This window comes from Salmo salar, chromosome 19, assembly GCF_965601325.2.
Source record: "Salmo salar chromosome 19, fSalSal1, whole genome shotgun sequence".
NCBI lineage: Eukaryota > Metazoa > Chordata > Actinopteri > Salmoniformes > Salmonidae > Salmo > Salmo salar.
In genome coordinates, this window is record NC_138309.1 from 71,107,447 (window position 1) to 71,124,953 (window position 17,507).

A 17,507-nucleotide genomic window follows, 5' to 3' on the forward strand; every position below is an offset into this window, starting at 1 on the left:
TGTGCAATTGTGTTTGTTTGTGTGTGTGTGAAAATGTGGTTAAGTGTGTGTGTGCTCACTTGTGCATGTGCTACGGTGGTTGTGAGCATGTGTGCAAACATGGTTGTGACTGTGAGAATACAAGTGATTAGTGGTGTTCTTTGCTTATTGAATGTTTTTTTGGTACTTTTCTGTGGCAACTATGTTAGCTAAACAGAGTGGCTACTGATACAGAGTTCCTGTATGTCTATTTGCCCAGGAAAACAAATATATATTTATTTTTTGAGCTGAGTGCCCACTTCGCTGCCTACATTACTGCTGTGCTCCATGCCTCAGTAAGCATAATTCCGGAGGGGAGTAGGTTACATGCAGCTATTTACATGTTTTACACAAAATACATTATCGACATGTTCGTACAAACTTTGTTGTCAGTACTGCAAACATAAACACGACACAAACATGCTGTCTAGTGATTTCATGTCCTTCTTAGCTGCTGAGTTACATGCAGCTATTTACTCTCGTGACGATATCAGCATATATGGCATAAATATGGCACTGGGCGATGCTAAACGAACTCATCCATTGTCACTCTTTTCACCAGTCCGGATACACGTTCGTCTGTCTAGAACGTTCTGATGACCAGAAGTGGAATGCAACAAGACAGACTAATTAGAGATTGAATGTTATTTTTTTCATCATCAATGCAAACATTGTCTAAGCTGCTCGGGAGGCAAACAGGCAGTCAAGTAGTGTTCTTTTATTCCAGGAACTACAATATGACTGCAACTACAAAGATGAGCCTACATCATCACACAAAACGCTGATCGTTTTATTCCAAAGTGTAGGTACTGCGTCCTCGTGCAACTGCAATATCCGTCACATTACAACAGACAGACAGAGAAGGTAGTTGCCTTCATAATATGTGTTTTGGAATGTTCATTCAAATTGCCATGGGGTATTTATTTCAGTTGTTCAGAAATATGAGGCAGAGACATGCGCTACATCATCATGGTTCAAAAGAGGGTGAGTAAAGAGCGAAACGTGGAGTGTAGTGATGGGTCGTTCGAGAACGAGTCGGCTCTAAGAGCTGGCTCTTGTAGGTGAACGTTGGGAGCCGGCTCGCATATCAGAAGAGCCGAATATATTTATAAAAATATATTTTTTAAGTGTAGATATGAGTAATCAAAAAAAGAATTATGAATAGAATGATCTAATTCTAAGAATGAAAAAATAAATAAAATAATATAGGCCAAAATGCTCAAGCGCACACATTCGTCCTGAAAGATCTGCAGATCCTCTGAGCTGGTGGAAGAACAAGGCCTCCGTCTACCCACGGCTTACTAAAGTCATGACAGGGAGACTGCATAGTGGCCACATCCGTTCCCAATGGAAGGGTCTTCTCGAAAACGGGACAAATAATTACTGAGAGAAGAAACCGTTCCTCGAAAGAAGAAATCAGAAGAACAAATCAGCCCCTTGAAAGTGAGGCAGCTTGCATTTCTGAATGAAAATCTCTCATAAAAGCAAAATATGGTCAGCATTGCTGTGTGCTGCTGGTTATACCATGGCAATAAAGAAGAGAGAAAAGAGGGACCAGTTTAATGTTTTACGTGGGATGCTGCAGTTTTGCACATTGTTATTTATTATTTATTTTTATTTTATATGGTGAAATATTATATTATGTTGATCAGATTGTATTTGTTTTGAATTGTTACATTTATATGCACTTTGGTTATATACATAAAAAAATGGTTATACTTTAAATGCACATGTGTAATAGCATCCTTTTTTACATTTATTGCAATTTGTGGGATGCTGCAGTTTTGCAAATTGTTATTTATTTTTCTTTGACATGGTGCAATATTCTATTATGCTTTTCAGATTGTATTCGTTTTGAATGGTTAGATTTTTATGCACTTGGTTTATATACATTAAAAAGGTATACTTTAAATGCAAATGGTTAATAACATTCTTTTTCATAACAAACCAATGCATTTTTAAATACATTGTGGCTAAGGTAGAATATGATTTCATTTAATAATTTAATTAGAATTGTTTTAACACCAATCATTGTCAAACTATCGCAAACTGTTTGACTTGAAAAAAGACAAAACATATATTTTTAAAGAGCCGTTTGGGAGCCAAAAGAGCCGGCTCTTTTTGGTGAGCTGAGCCGAACTAGCCTGCTCACTGAAAAGAGCCGGAATGCCCATCACTAGTGGAGTGTGAGCTGCAGCTACGTTAGAAAAACGAATGTGTGCGTAAAAAACAGATATGTGCAGAACGTGATCTGGATCCTTAGCTTTAAGAAAGGTTTCCAGAGGGGTGTGCAGGGTCTGGTTGAAAACTCTTTATCTGTAGCCACAGCCATAACTAAAATCAACAAGAAGTCAATTTACAGCTGAGATTGATACTACGCTAGTAAATGAATACTGCTACACAGAAAATAAAGTTAATTCCTGGATTCTTGAGCCATGTCTGGGAGCACATATGAACTCACAGTAGTCTGTAGGTGATTGGGGAAGAAGAGGATGCTGCTCCTGGACATTCTACCTGCTGCTGTCTTTCTGTAACCTTTCTGTAACCTGCCTACATACCTAGCTACCTGCCAACAGCGCTCAGCAAATTACCCAATTCTCCAGCTTGTAAAAATTAGTGAATTAATAAATACAAGCTGTCAGGTTCGCCAGTCAGAGTCCGTCTGTGTGGCGGATTCTTTCCTGATGCCGTAACACCAGGACTATGAATAGTTAAGGTGTGTGTACATGTGTGTGCCGGTGTGCGTGTGCATGCGTATGCGTATGTTTGTGTTCTGCCCAGTTTTACTGTTGTGTTGGGAGCCTGGGACAGTAGAGCCTTTCAGGGACAGAAAGGAGAGCCAGAGAGGTGTGGACCACAACACTATGGAACGCCGTTTGGGTCTTAAAACATGTGGTCAAAACACAATCGTTTTAATGCTATGTGTGTAAAGTAAGCAGGTGCATGCGCCAAATTAACGAGTGCACGCGCTAAATGAATAGGTGCACGCATTAAATTGTCCTGCACACGTCAAATTAACGCCTACAGCTGCTAAATATACACCTACGCATGCTAACTTAACGCGTTCTTTAATATGCTAATTTTACCAGCCAATTTCCCGAGCTCTTCCTTTCATTAAATAGGTGTACAGTCAGTTTGATGCAACAACACCACAATTGAAGATGGCGAGAAGGAACTTCCTTATCCGCTGCAAACAGACACTAAATGACTGCACTCGGCTTCTGTTCTCCAACAATCCTGAACTTGATGCCCTTCAGTCCACATTAGCAAGGTTGATTCTTTTTAAATACTATTATTTCTTAATCATAAAGTTTATCTGCTAGCTAACACAGAGGCCGGATCTGTGTATGGCTATGCAGTTATGTTGGAGGCTCAGACACTGAGACAGCAGTGCAAGTAATTTAGGCTTATGTGTCGCTAATATTGTAAGTCTGATTAGGCCAAGGGAGTATTTTATATTTAGCTAGTATATGTAGTTTATATATATTTTGTTTTAATAAATGCTGGTATTTAAATGGCTGGATTGCAAAATGAGTTACTAGTTAGCTTGATAACGCTCCTTAGCCGCACACCCCGGCCATAGCCACAGTGGACTGCACCGTCTTGTAATATTTTTACAGCCCTGCTAGCTACATAAAGGTGACTTATTGTCGAGGAACTGACGTCAAACATGTTTTTGTATTTTTAGGCAAACAACAACTGAAGGTCTAAAACTTCAGGCAGGCTGGCTGGCTAGATATAATTTCAATGCCACCTAGCCTTAGCCGCGCTAGCTCACTTGACCTAGGACAACCCTGTAAAAACGTTGCTAATATCTACAACATATCAGCTTTCCAACAGCACAGATATTACTTTTGAATACCCTTTGAAATACGAATACTTCATCTACACCTATGATGTAGAAATTAACAACTTCTGTCACGTCCTGACCAGTTAAGGGTTATTTGTTATTGTAGTTTGGTCAGGACGTGGCAGAGGGTATTTTGTTTATGTGGTTCGGGGTGGTGATTTTGTAGTAGGGTGTTTGATTTATTATTTCCGGGTTTTGGTTTATGTTCTATGTTTTGTACTTCTATGTTCTTTCTGGGTTGTGGTATTTCTATGTGTAGGTTAATGGGGGGTTGGACTCTCAATTGGAGGCAGGTGCTTTCTCGTTGCCTCTGATTGAGAGTCCTATATATGGGTAATTGTTTGGTGTAGTGTTGTGGGAGATTGTTTCTTGTTTTGCGTGTGTGAGCTTGACAAGACTGTTTTGTTGATCGTTCGTTCTTCATTTTGTTATTTTGGTGTTCACTTTGTTTTAAAATAAAATACAAGATGAGCATCCACATTCCTGCTGCGTTTTGGTCCTCCATTCCCGACGACAACCGTTACAACTTCAGACATAAACCAGGAACGTTAACATTAGTACTATGGCACTGTTTGAACAGGAATCGCAGTACCATCCATGATCTCTATTTCCACAAAACTGTCGTCTTGCAGAATGGAAACCATGCAGAGGAACCTTGAGTGGGCTATGGGGAGGCTGATAAATGTTGGGTTTACTGTAGATTCTTTTTTCACTCTTTGTTCTCCTGCTGCCCATTGTATTCGTTCTTGGTCAACATTTCTATTTATGTCTTGGCTTTAAGGTCCAATATTATAAAAACATTACTTGGCCACAATTTGTGACAGTTACTATAATTTAAAAGTGTTTTTGGAATGAGTGGGGTGGGCTGTGTCACAATACATTAAGTAGCATAAACACAGTGTATTATTGTTACAGCCAGTTCCGGTTACCGGGCTCCTCTGACTTGGAGAGGAGCTAGAGGTGCACCTTGTTATATGCCATCACTCAAGAGCAACTGAGGTTTCTGATGTCCTGTGATGGCAATATTCTACATGTGTCCCGATCGACAGTCAAACATTGTCTAAGGTCAGTTGTGCTTGGGAGTAATGCTATAAACTACAGACTTTAGATGCATGGTTTCCAGTTTATTAACAATCAAGCAATTTAGAATGACTACAATCCAGACAGGACTTTAAAATGACTACACACACCTTAACTACCTTATCCCTGTCCATTGTTACTCTTTTTTTCCAAACACTTCAATCTGTCACAGGCACAGTTATATTCTGACATGTCAGACTTCGCTCTGGATGAAAAGATTAAGGACTTGGTGGCTGGGAATGACAAACTTGGTCCGGAGGCTGTTCGATCACAATTAAGGGCTCCGGGTGCAGAGACACAGAGTGAGGTACAGCATGCTTCGTGTTAACCCGAGGGCGGCTGCCCTCAGAGCCATGTCGCAGAGGCTGCATAGAAGGTCATACCGTGTTGCTGGACCAAACTCGTTATGAGAACTTGATGGAAACCACAAACTGATAAAGGTAGATGTATCTTTGCGATAGACACAATTGTCTATATCACTGGTGAGAAGTTGTACATTGTAACATCTCAAATTGTTCATCAACAACTTGTTCAACAACTAACAGTTCAGTAAGCAATGGCCCTTGATACCATATGTCACTCATGTGGATAATAATTGTTTTGTGTTTCTGCTACTTCTGTGATTGATAGAATATCTGCACCATGAAATTAACAAACATGCTTATATTGAGTACATACGGAGGCAATAACAGTTGGAGCAAAGTATTTGTGCCTAAGTGTGAGCAACAGGAGAGTCTGTCTTCTTGACTCATCAAGATAAACGTGGTTAGTTTTCCAATTGAAGGAGATGTTGTAATCACACATCTTCCGCCGCAGGAACAGTCTAGAACAAACCGTTGTTGTACCCTTTAGAGGGCTAACGGAAGTACTTATAGTTGTGATCCGCCGTAGATTTTTCATTAACATTGTTCCACATTTTGGATGTTAATTTAATATTTGGTCTGCTGCTTTGTTATATACTGCAGGAACTTGATGCAGCATCTAAGTGGTAAAGTAGGATGTTTGTATATTTAATGTGTCTTCAGCTTTTGTATCAACCAGTGCTGTATTTTCTGATTTAGGTGGAGGATAGTCATACATGGTGGCGTTGATGGGTACAGCCTTCTCGTTGTTTCTCCGTGCTTCCAGCAACAATCACAGCAGTACTGTAATGGATTGCTTCATGAATGCTGTCTCCAGATATGGCGTTCCCTCCAGAGTTAGGACGGACCATGGAGGAGAAAACAACACTGTCTGCTTGTTGAATGTAATACATATTGAAAATATTATTTAAAAAATAGTGCTACCTGCATCCTTAAAATGTCTTCTTGACCTACACATTGATTACATTCTATAATGAGATTACATTCTATAGTGAGTGATGCATGCGCCTTCATTTTTTTTCTGTAAATCATTTTCAGAACACGATCACCTCATGTTTGACAGCTTTATTGCTTTCTCCATGTTTTTGAAATGTATAAGCCTTTAAATGACCTTTTACAGACTACTTCTACAAACAAGGCTTCACTTGTGGCAGCACCTATTCCTGTGCCGCCCCCCATCTTCTGCACCACTTCTTGTGGCCCCCCTCCACCTATACCACTCTCTGAGGCTTATCGTCCACCTTCACCACACTCTTCTGTTGATGTTGGGGATGACAATGAGTAAGTCATCCCTGTAAATAGTTAAATGTCTTGTTATTACAGATGAATTGTGGGAAGTATCTGAGCTTTGTTGTTCTGAATGTCTCTTTTTTAGTGTTGACCTTCAAACACTGCTGAAGTTAATGAGATGCCAACCAAATGAACATGATGAGGGGTGGCAGGGTAGCCTAGTGGTTAGTGTTGGGCTAGTAACTTAAAGGTTGCTGATGAGGTACAAATCTGTCGTTCTGCCCCTGAACAAGGCAGTTAACCCACTGTTCCTAGGCCGTCATTGAAAATAAGAATTTGTTCTTAACTGACTTGCCTAGTTGAATAAAGGTAAATCAAAAGAAAAATGAGGGACAACGTTTATGATTGTACAATGAGAGGCTTTCAGAGAGCCCACTTTAATCCGGTCGTAAAATTAAACATTGTTTTTAGGGATGCTGACGGAAAAGGGGCAGCTGATGAGGGTGGTCCCTCGAGAATTTCTCCGGCTGCTAATGAGTGTCATCCATTCCTCTGCAATATTTGAGGGACCTGATTGGCAAAAATGCCTTTAATGCAAGGTAAGTTACACTTTTACGCCAACAAAGACATTTGTTTATGGCAATATATGACTTGAGTAAGACATTTGATTTTTGTATGTTTTGTAATGTGTCCTTTATTTCCTGTTAGTCTTCTGTGTGACAGCAATCTATGATGCCGTATACAAGCAGGTGGGCCTCATGATTGCTGTCTGTCTGGTACATGGGGGGGTTGAGGCACACATTTTTTCAGAGAGGCTATGCAGAAACGTGTGTGGCCTACAACCTCCTGTACCAGAACTGAAAGAAATTGCAGAATATGATTTCAGAGAGAAGTTGGAGAAGGTAATTAACTTACATTTACATTTTAGTAATTTAGCAGACGCTCTTATCCAGAGCGACTTACAGTAGTGAGTGCATACATTTCATGCATTTTTTTGTTGTTGTATTTTTGTATTATTTTTTTTGTATTATTTTTTTTTTAACACTTTATACTGTGATGGATATTATGCTACTGTTAATTTGCACTAGGTTTGAAAAAAATATTAGGATTGTAGTTGTTCATGAATACTTTCCCACATGGATTTGGTTTCCTTTTGTTGGCAGTCAATCTTTTTTAAGGGTGATAATCAGTTTATTGTTTTGCTAATCTGTTCAATAAACAGTGTTTTGGGACAATCTAAGATCCAGTTAGCACAAGCTGTTGATGAGGCGTAGGAAGCGGTCATGTTGGGTTCAGTGCGATACATTCGTACATTGGAGAGGGATGCCCTGGTGGAGTCAGCCACCAAGTTCTACTTAGAAAGCAGGATACGGGATGCTCTTGAGCAGTGAGTCTCCATATATCTAAGGAATCTCAAGTTTAGTTAAATTCTTCAGGGCAAATTCATTGACTTTTTTAAACTTTATAGATTCAAAGAGAGTCTGGAGTGTCTATGTCTCCTGCCTTACATTAATAGACACTCAAGCCTCTTCAGAGAGGTTTTTATCTACGCTGAGAAGCCTCTTTTGGCCAACGACATAGCTTCTCTCTTCAAAGCAGAGCGCTCCCCACCTGGTACCATTCAAAGAGCAATAGAGAGAAGAGTCATATGTTTATGGAGGGACTGGCTGCTGGAGGTGGAAGGTTAGATGCAAAACCATGATCATTGAAGTAACACAGCCCACATCAGTAAAATATATCACCTAATCACTCTCAACTGTGGGACAGCATTTTATAGCCTTATTCTTCCATGGGCTCCCTAAGAACATAATAGATAAATTAAATCCTAAACTACTTTCCCTTAGAGTATTGTGTTCTCAAATAAGTGTTACTTATGGACTTTAATGTCCCCCCCTTCCCTTCTTTTTTCAGGGGGGAATACATACCCTTTAACCATGGAGAAGGTTTTCATTTTCACTTTGGGATTTCCAGTGGAGCCACATCTACAGATCTCTCTGCTACTACACGGCAAGCAGTATCGGAGCGCCAAGCCTAGGTCCAAGAGGCTTCTAAACAGCTTCTACCCCCAAGACATAAGACTACTGAACATCTAATCTAATTGCTACCCAGACTATTTGCTGCTACTCTATCTATGCATAGTCACTTTAATATCTCTACCTACATGTATATATTAACTTGACTAATCGGTGCACATTCTCTGTACCCGTATCCCCTGCATATAGCCTCGCTATTGTTATTTTACTGCTGCTCTTGAATTATTTATTACTTGTAGTTTTTATTTGAATTTTTAACTGCATTGTTGGTTAAGGGCTTGTAAGTAAGCATTTCACTGTAAGGTGTATTCGGCGCATATGACAAATACAATTTGATTTAAAGGGAATTCATTTAAGGGGAATTATCTAAAATGTTTATTGCATGACTACCTATTAAGTTCGGAATACTGCAGTCAATGTTAATTGGTGATGTGTCCCAAAAGGATTGATATGAAAGTATCCGACAGGATTGTCCATCAGCAAAAAAGTAGTGTAGTGAAAGTTTTCAAAAACATTACAACTAACCAGAATCAATTGGACACAGTAATACCTAATGCAGCTTTACTATTTTAATAAATGTATGATTTCTTGGAATAGGTAAACTGAGCATTATGCTAAGTAGTTAAGTCATGTATATCAAGGGACTATGTTACAACGTTGCCGTAAATAAATTTTACAGTAAATATGGACATTTCATTTACATGTGTTATGGCAATAGAAACAGACACTGTAGTTGGTACATAGGTGGTGATAGAGCAAGTTGATGAGAGTAGTGGAGAAGCACTAGTGGAACTTTTTGAGTGAAGTGACTGAGGGCAGAAAGGTATATCAGGGTGCCCAGGAACTTGAAGCTGCTGATCATCTCCATGTCAATGTACAGTAGATGGAAGAATGGTCAAGTATCACCATCGACTTTGTTTTGCTTACACTGAGACTGTTGTCCTATTACCATTATGTCAGACCCCGCAGTGCCTTCATGTACTGGTGATCAGGTCTACCATGGTAGTTTCGTCAGCATGTTCAGGTGTTGGGTCCATTCTGGGGATACACATTCTTGTGATAATGTAAAAAATTTGAATTTGTTATTACAGGGTTTACACCCGAGCCCTGAGTCGGCTAACCAGTTTGTGGGTTAGGATGGTGTTGAAAGCAGAGCTATAAAAGAAAATGTACTTTGGTGTATGTAAAAATGTATAATTTACATTTATTGGGACAATAGACAAACTGGAGTTGGTCCAGTGAAATGTTTGCTACTATGTGCTACACGATATCTATTGTTCCAGTTTTTAAAATCTATATCGACTGCAGTGGAGATGGTAAGAAGCTTCGATATCATGGGGACCTAACCTCTAACGTCCTTTCCTGGTACACCCACACAGACACTGCAGTCAAAAATGCCAACCAGCGGCTCTCCATCCTATGGTGTCTGAAGACGTTTTGCCTGACTTCAAACACCTCTTACAGCTCCTTAAGGATAGGGGGCAGTATTGACAATTTTGGAAAAAATATGTGCCCATATTAAACTGCCTCCTACTCAAACTCAGAAGCTAGGATATGCATATTATTAGTAGATTTGGATAGAAAACACTCTGAAGTTTCTAAAACCGTTTGAATGGTGTCTGTGAGTATAACAACTCATATGGCAAGCAAAAACCTGAGAGAAATCCTACCAGGAAGTGGAAATCTGGATGCATGGGCTCTCTTCAAGTAATTTCCTATTGAATACACAGTGACGTAGTAAGAATTGTGCACTTCCTACGGCTTCCACTATATGTCAACAGTCTTTACAAAGTTGTTTGAGTCGTCTACGATGAACAGAGACTGAATGAGAAGGTGGGGAAGTTGGTGAATCTTCACGTTCTAAAGGCCCTAAAGATTGATGTTTTACAACGTTTGACATGTTTGAACGAACATCAATACAACTTTTTTTTACTTTTCGTCGTCACATTGTCCGCGCGCTTCCTACATTTGGAGTAGCTTACTGAAGGCGCGAACAACAAGGAGTTATTTGGACATAAATTATGGACTTTATCCTCTTGGACTTACCCTAGGATAGGGGGCGCCACAGCGCATTTTGAAAAAAATTCGTGCCCATTTTAAACGGCCTACTAATCAAACTCAGAAGCTAGGATATGCATATAATTAATACCTGTGGATAGAAAACACCCTAAAGTTTCTAAAACTGTTTGAATGGTGTCTGTGAGTATAACAGAACTCATATGGCAGTCAAAACCCCGAGACCGATCGAAACAGGAAGTGGAATTCTGAATTGTGAACTCAACTTCATCTCGTTGCCTATAAATCACACCGTGAGCAATGGTTCATTGAGCACTTCCTATTGCTTCCACTAGATGTCCCCAGTCTTTACAAAGTGGTTTGAGCATTCTACTGTGGAAACTGACAGAATGAGAGTCTGTTGAAATTGGTCACAGGAGGAGGGCCATCACCATTATGACGCCGGCGGCCCTGTCTACCCCCTCCTTTCGAAACGTTTTGAAACACAATGCAATCGTCCCCCTCGAATCTTATTGGCTCTCTTGTTGAAACAGGCCCTGAAGATTTATGTTATACAACTTTTGACATGTTTGAACGAACCTAAATGGGGGAAAAATGTTTTTTTTTCGAAATTGCTGTCCCGCGGCCGACGATGGTTTTGGATACAGCCTTCAGACGCGCTAACAACAGCAAGCTAATGGAACATAAATGATGGACTTTTTCAAACGAAAATACATTTGTTGTGGACCTGGGAATTCCTGGAAGTGCTTTCTGATGAAGACAACTAAAGGTAAGGGATTATTGACAATATTATACAAGATTAGATGTGATATGCGATTGTTCCAAGATGGCGCCGAGCTGTATTTACTAGCTAATTTTCTGAGTATCGCATCCCCTTTTATCACAAAGTGTGATTACCCAGTAAAGTTATTTTTAAATCTGGTATTACAGGTGCTTTCAAGAGTTATTCATCTATAAATCTTAGAATGACAATATTACATTTTAAAAATCTTTTCGAATAGTAATTGAGTAAAATGTAGCACTGTTTCCCGGGATGCATTTGAGGGAAAATAGTTAGTCAACGTCATGTGCCGATGTAAAATGATGTTTTTATATATAAATATGAACTTTATCGAACAAAAGAATGCATGCATTGTGTAACATGATGTCCTAGGTGTGTCATCTGATGAAGTTTGTAAAAGGTTAGTGCTGCATTTAGCTGTTTTTTGGTTATTTGTGATGCATGTGGTTGGTCGGAAAATGGCTATGTGGCTACTTTTACCATGTACTCCTCTAACATAATCTAATGTTTTGCTTTTCCTGTAAAGCCTTTTTGAAATCGGACGACGTGGGTCGATTCAGGAGAGGTGTATCTATAAAACGATATGAGACAGTCCTATATTTGAAAAAAAAAAAATATTACATTTCGTTATGCTAATGTCGATAGGAGTTTTTCGCTGGATGTTCGTCCCGGACCGTCAAGAGGTTATTGAACAAAACAACATTTGTTGTGGACCTGGGATTCCTGGAAGTGCCTTCTGATGAAGACCATCAAAGGTAAGGGAATATTTGTAATGCAATTTATGATTTTAGATGACTCCAAGATGGCGGCTATCTGTATAGCCTAGTGTATTTTTCTGAGCTCAGTACTCAGATTATTGCAAAGAGTGCTTTCTTCGTGAAGCTTTTTTGAAATCTTTCATAGCGTTAGCATAAAGGAGCTTGAAAAATGGGTGTCTGATTATTTCTGGCTTGATACTCTGCTGACATAATCTAATGTTTTGCTTTCGCTGTAAAGCCTTTTTGAAATCGGACAGTGTGGTTAGATAAAGGAGAGTCTTGTCTTTAAAATGCTGTGAAATAGTCATATGTTTGAAAAATTGAAGTTTTTGTATTTTTGAGGAATTTGTAATTCGCGCCACGCCTATCATTGGATATTGGAGCAGGTGTTCCGCTAGCGGAACGTCTAGATGTAAGAGGTTTAACACACAACTGAAAAATGTTGCTTGACTGTAAATTGGGATACATGTTTTAATAACATTGGATATTTGATTGGGCTTAATGTTGCATACCTTGTTGTGTTGTGCATTCCAACCAGGTGAGAATCACCAGAATTAATTGATGAATCAGGTCTTCTCTGCTGCTTTATCAGCCTCCCCCTTGCCCACTCCAAGCTCCTCTTCATGGTTCCCTTCTGCAAGACACAATTGTGTGAAAATAAAGCAGAAGGTATAGGAACCCTATTCCTTAGAAGCAGTACAATATAGAACTGGGTATATGCCTGAAGTTGTTATTTTACCCTAATAAGCTTCGATGGAATATAAATATTTAAAAAAGTGAATGTGCACATTAAAGTCTACTGTTTGAAAGCTGACATGTAGATGTTAGCAAAGGTTTTACAAGGTTGTCACTAGCCAAATGTGCTTTATCCTGTTGAGGATAGGGGGCAGAATTTTCACAGCCAGATGAAAAACGTACCCAAATGAAACTGGTTACTACTCTTGCCCAGAAACTAGAATATGCATATTATTAGTAGATTTGGATAGAAAACACTCTGAAGTTTCTAAAACTGTTTGCATGGTGTCTGTGAGTATAACAGAACTCATATGGCATGCAAAAACCTGAGAAAAATTCAACCAGTTCTTCTTTCTAATCCCTTTCGAAACTACAGTGTCTGTGGGGTCACGTTGCACTTCCTAAGGCTTCCATTGGCTGTCAAAAGCCTTCAGAAAGTTGTTTCATCTGTCTCCTGTAACTGGGCAGAGTATAGGAGTTCAGTCACTGAGTGGACTGCCTGGGGACAAAGGAATTGGATATGCGGGGTCTCGCAAGCGCGCTGTTCCTTCTTTTTCTCCTTGAATGAATACGCTATTGTCCGGTTGGAATATTATCGCATTTGTACGTTAAAAATACCAAAAAGATTGATTTTAAACAACGTTTGACATGCTTCTAAGTACGGTAATGGAACATTTTGACTTTTTGTGTCTCGAATTGCGCTCGCGCGTTATGCCTTTGGATAGTGACCTGAACGCACGAACAAAACGGAGGTATTTGGACATAAATATGGATTATTTCGAACAAAAACAACATTTCTTGTGGAAGTAGCAGTCCTGGGAGTGCATTCTGACAAAGATCAGCAAAGGTAAGAGAATATTTATAATACTAATTCTGAGTTTAGGTGACCCCGAACTTGGCGAGTGTCTGTATAGCTTGCTGTGATGGCGAGCTATGTACTCAGAATATTGAAACATGTGCTTTCTCCATAAAGCTATTTTAAAATTTGACACAGCGGTTGCATAAAGGAGTACTGTAACTATAATTCTTAAAATAATTGTTATGTATTTTGTCAACGTTTATGATGAGTATTTTTGTAAATTCACCGGAAGTTTTTGGTGGAAATATATTTTCTGAACATCACGCGCCAATGTAAAATGCTGTTTTTGGATATAAATATGAACTTTATCGAACAAAACATACATGTATTGTGTAATATGATGTCCTAGGAGTGTCATCTGATGAAGATCGTCAAAGGTTAGTGCTTCATTTAGCTGTTTTGGGGGTTTTTGTGACATATATCCTTGCTTGGAAAATGGCTGTGTGGTTATTTTTGTCTATGTACTCTCCTAACATAATCTAATGTTTTGCTTTTGCTGTAAAGCCTTTTTGAAATCGGACAAAGTGGTTGGATTAAGGAGAAGTTTATCTTTAAAATGGTGTAAAATAGTCGTATGTTTGAGAAATTGAAATTATTAGATTTGAGGTTTTGTATTTCGCGCCCTGCTGTTCCATTGGATGTTGGCTAGGCGTTCCGCTAGCACGTAGTCCCGTGTGGCTCAGTTGGTAGAGCATGGTGTTTGCAACGCCAGGGTTGTGGGTTCGATTCCCACGGGGGACCAGTACGCGGAAGAAAAAAAAATGTATGAAATGTATGCATTCACTACTGTAAGTCGCTCTGGATAAGAGCGTCTGCTAAATGACTAAAATGTAAATGTAAGAACGTCTGTCCTCAACAGGATTTATATGAGCTTTTCAGTGTCTTCATGCTGGTCGCGAGCTAGCGTGGCTCACGCTTGCATTGAAATGACAGCCAGTCAGGCTGAAGAAGTTGCCTACCTTCAGCTGTTGTTTTGCTTAAATACAAGGTTTTGGGCTAAAAAACGTAACTCAAAAACATGCCCTGTTTCAGTACTAGCCGATAAGTCACAATTAGGTAGCTTGTCTTCCTTAAGTCAATGATAAAGCAAAATAAATACAATAGTCCAAAAATCGAGAACTACCAGGATTTTGAGCATCTCCGTTGTCTAATCTATGTATGCCTGGCCCTGCATTCAAGCAACAATCTTGCTAGTATGTAATTTAACTTGATAGTATTAACATAGTCCAATGTGTTTCCGTGGCTGTTATAGTTGACATGTTTTTTCAGCAGGGCTTTTAATAAAACACAAGACAACGCCGTTCACTGCGTCTAACAGTATGACCGGGCAGTTTAAGGCTAACTATATGATATACCGGGGTTCGAGGCTACCGACATTAGCTAAATTAGCTAGCAAGTATCTGACTTAACTTATGCTAAGCACTACTGATGCTGGTGCTAGATTAATGTTAGCTGAATTTTATAGCCAGTGATGAGAAACAGATCCTTCCACTGTAAACTACCTGATAAACTTCATGATTCAGTATCAACAATTTTCAAAGACAAAACCGTTACCTTGTAAAGGTTCATACTCTGCTTGCAATGCAGTGGAAAAGGAAGTTCCTTCAAACTGAAATCTGGTTGAAAGGAGGAGCTAGGGAAATTAGCATATTAAAGAACACGTTAAGTTAGCGTGTGTAGGTGTATATTTAGCAGCTGTAGGCGATAATTTGACTGTGCAGGACCGCAGTTTATTTAGCACATGTTGGACCACCTGCAAGCACATTTGCAAGTGCTTATTTGACACGTCTAGGCGTTAATTTAGTGCGTGAAGACATTCATTTAACACGTGCACACATTAATTTAGCTCATGCATGCATTAATTTAGCGCCTGCACTTGTTTACTTTACACACGTAGCATTAAAAAGATTGCGTTTTGACCACGTGCTTTAGAACCCAAACGGAGTTCCATACAACACTGACATCTGTTTGTTGTGTTGCCAGATTTGTTGATAGATTTTTGGGGGGATGGGGTTGCCAGGTTCGGTAATTGATAGTGGTATGTATGAGGCTACGGGTGAATATAAGGCTGGGTAGTTACTGTACCATCTGGATTGTGCCAGTTATCCTGTTTTAACTCCATTTTAGTGGGATTGTGGAAGAAAGAGTTTTGTACAGTAGTACTATGCACCCTCTTCATTTAGACAGTGTGCTAACAATAGTGTTTTTGATACACAGAAACTTGAAATTTCAGGGATTTTTTATGCATTTCATGACAAGAAAAGTATTATTTATTTATAACCTTTATTTAAGTCAGCAAGTCAGTTAAGAACAAATTCTTATTTACAATGACGGCCTAGGAACAGTGGGTTAACTGCCTTGTTCAGAGGCAGAATGACAGATATTTACCTTGTCAGCTCGGGGATTCGATCTAGCAACCTTTCAGTTACTGGCCCAAAGCTACCCACTAGGCTACCTGCCGCCCCATCATAGTTTACAGCAGGGGCTCAACTTTGGTTTTAGAAGTGGGGGGGACATAAATGATTATACTTTTTTTATCCAGTCAGATAAACACTCCAAACAGCCTACCCGACCGCTCGGAGGAGTCCGCATGGTCCTAAAGCACACCGTCGTATCGTTTTGTATTACATTCCAATGATAAAACTGGGGGGGGGGGGGGTGTTATCCGACTTCCCAGTGACAGTTGCGCCCCTGGTTTATAGTTTTGCTATATCTACAGTATATAGATTAGGGGTGTGAACGTTTAAACTAAAGAGCTTAAACTAAATTGGGATCCTTAACGTAAAAAAATGAATCCATAACCTTAAAAATATTTTTTTACGTAGAAGCCGAAAGTAAACAGCATAGTGGGCCAATTTCCACAACAACTAAAAGCTTTGAAGCACGAGGCTCAACTTCTCTGCTGTTTGCTGCCCTGGCTACCACTCTGTGAACAGCATGAAGCAAACCCATGCACATGCGTAGGTAAATACTGTGTGTGACTGTGAGAGCGAAGTGTTGCATCTCGCTCATCTTAATATCCTATCCTATTCATTGATGATAGGCCCTGCTTTACTGAAGTTGCGAGACATTGCAAGCAAAGAAATTGCGAGATACAGCATTCCATTGTGAGGTACAGCTTTTGATTGCCGATAGATATGCCTAATGTACGGTTCATAATCTGTCTGCCTGGTGGCCGACCTGCCTATACTGTGCCCCTCCCCCCTCTCTCTGTCCCTCGCTAGCTCGCTATGAAAGATGTGAGTGTTTGTGCTGCAGTAGTTTATGTGTCGGGGGGCTAGGGTCAGTCTGTTATATCTGGAGTATTTCTCCTGTCTTATCCGGTGTCTTGTGTGAATTTAAGTATGCTCTCTCTAATTCTCTCTTTCTTTCTTTCTCTCTCTCGGAGGACCTGAGCCCTAGGACCATGCCTCAGGACTACCTGACATGATGACTCCTTGCTGTCCCCAGTCCACCTGGCCATGCTGCTGCTACAGTTTCAACTGTTCTGCCTGCGGCTATGGAACCCTGACCTGTTCACCGGACGTGCTACCTGTCCCAGACCTGCTGTTTTCAACTCTCTAGAGACAGCAGGAGCGGTAGAGATACTCTCAATGATCGGCTATGAAAAGCCAACTGACATTTACTCTTGAGGTGCTGACTTGTTGCACCCTCAACAACTGTGATTATTATTATTTGACCATGCTGGTCATTTATGAACATTTGAACATCTTGGCCATGTTCTGTTATAATCTCCACCCGGCACAGCCAGAAGAGGACTGGCCACCCCTCATAGCCTGGTTCCT

The 17,507-nt window shown here is 39.9% G+C and overlaps 1 pseudogene across 1 annotated transcript in view; it reads left to right on the top strand.

The window, feature by feature from the left end:
* The window catches only part of LOC106579438 (arginyl-tRNA--protein transferase 1-like), a 181,879-nt pseudogene that overhangs the window by 39,710 nt on the left and 124,662 nt on the right, over positions 1-17,507 (top strand). The window contains exon 5 of the transcript XR_014381576.1: positions 1,452-1,461. The product of XR_014381576.1 is annotated as an arginyl-tRNA--protein transferase 1-like (transcript). The remainder of the gene's footprint in view (positions 1-1,451; positions 1,462-17,507) is intronic.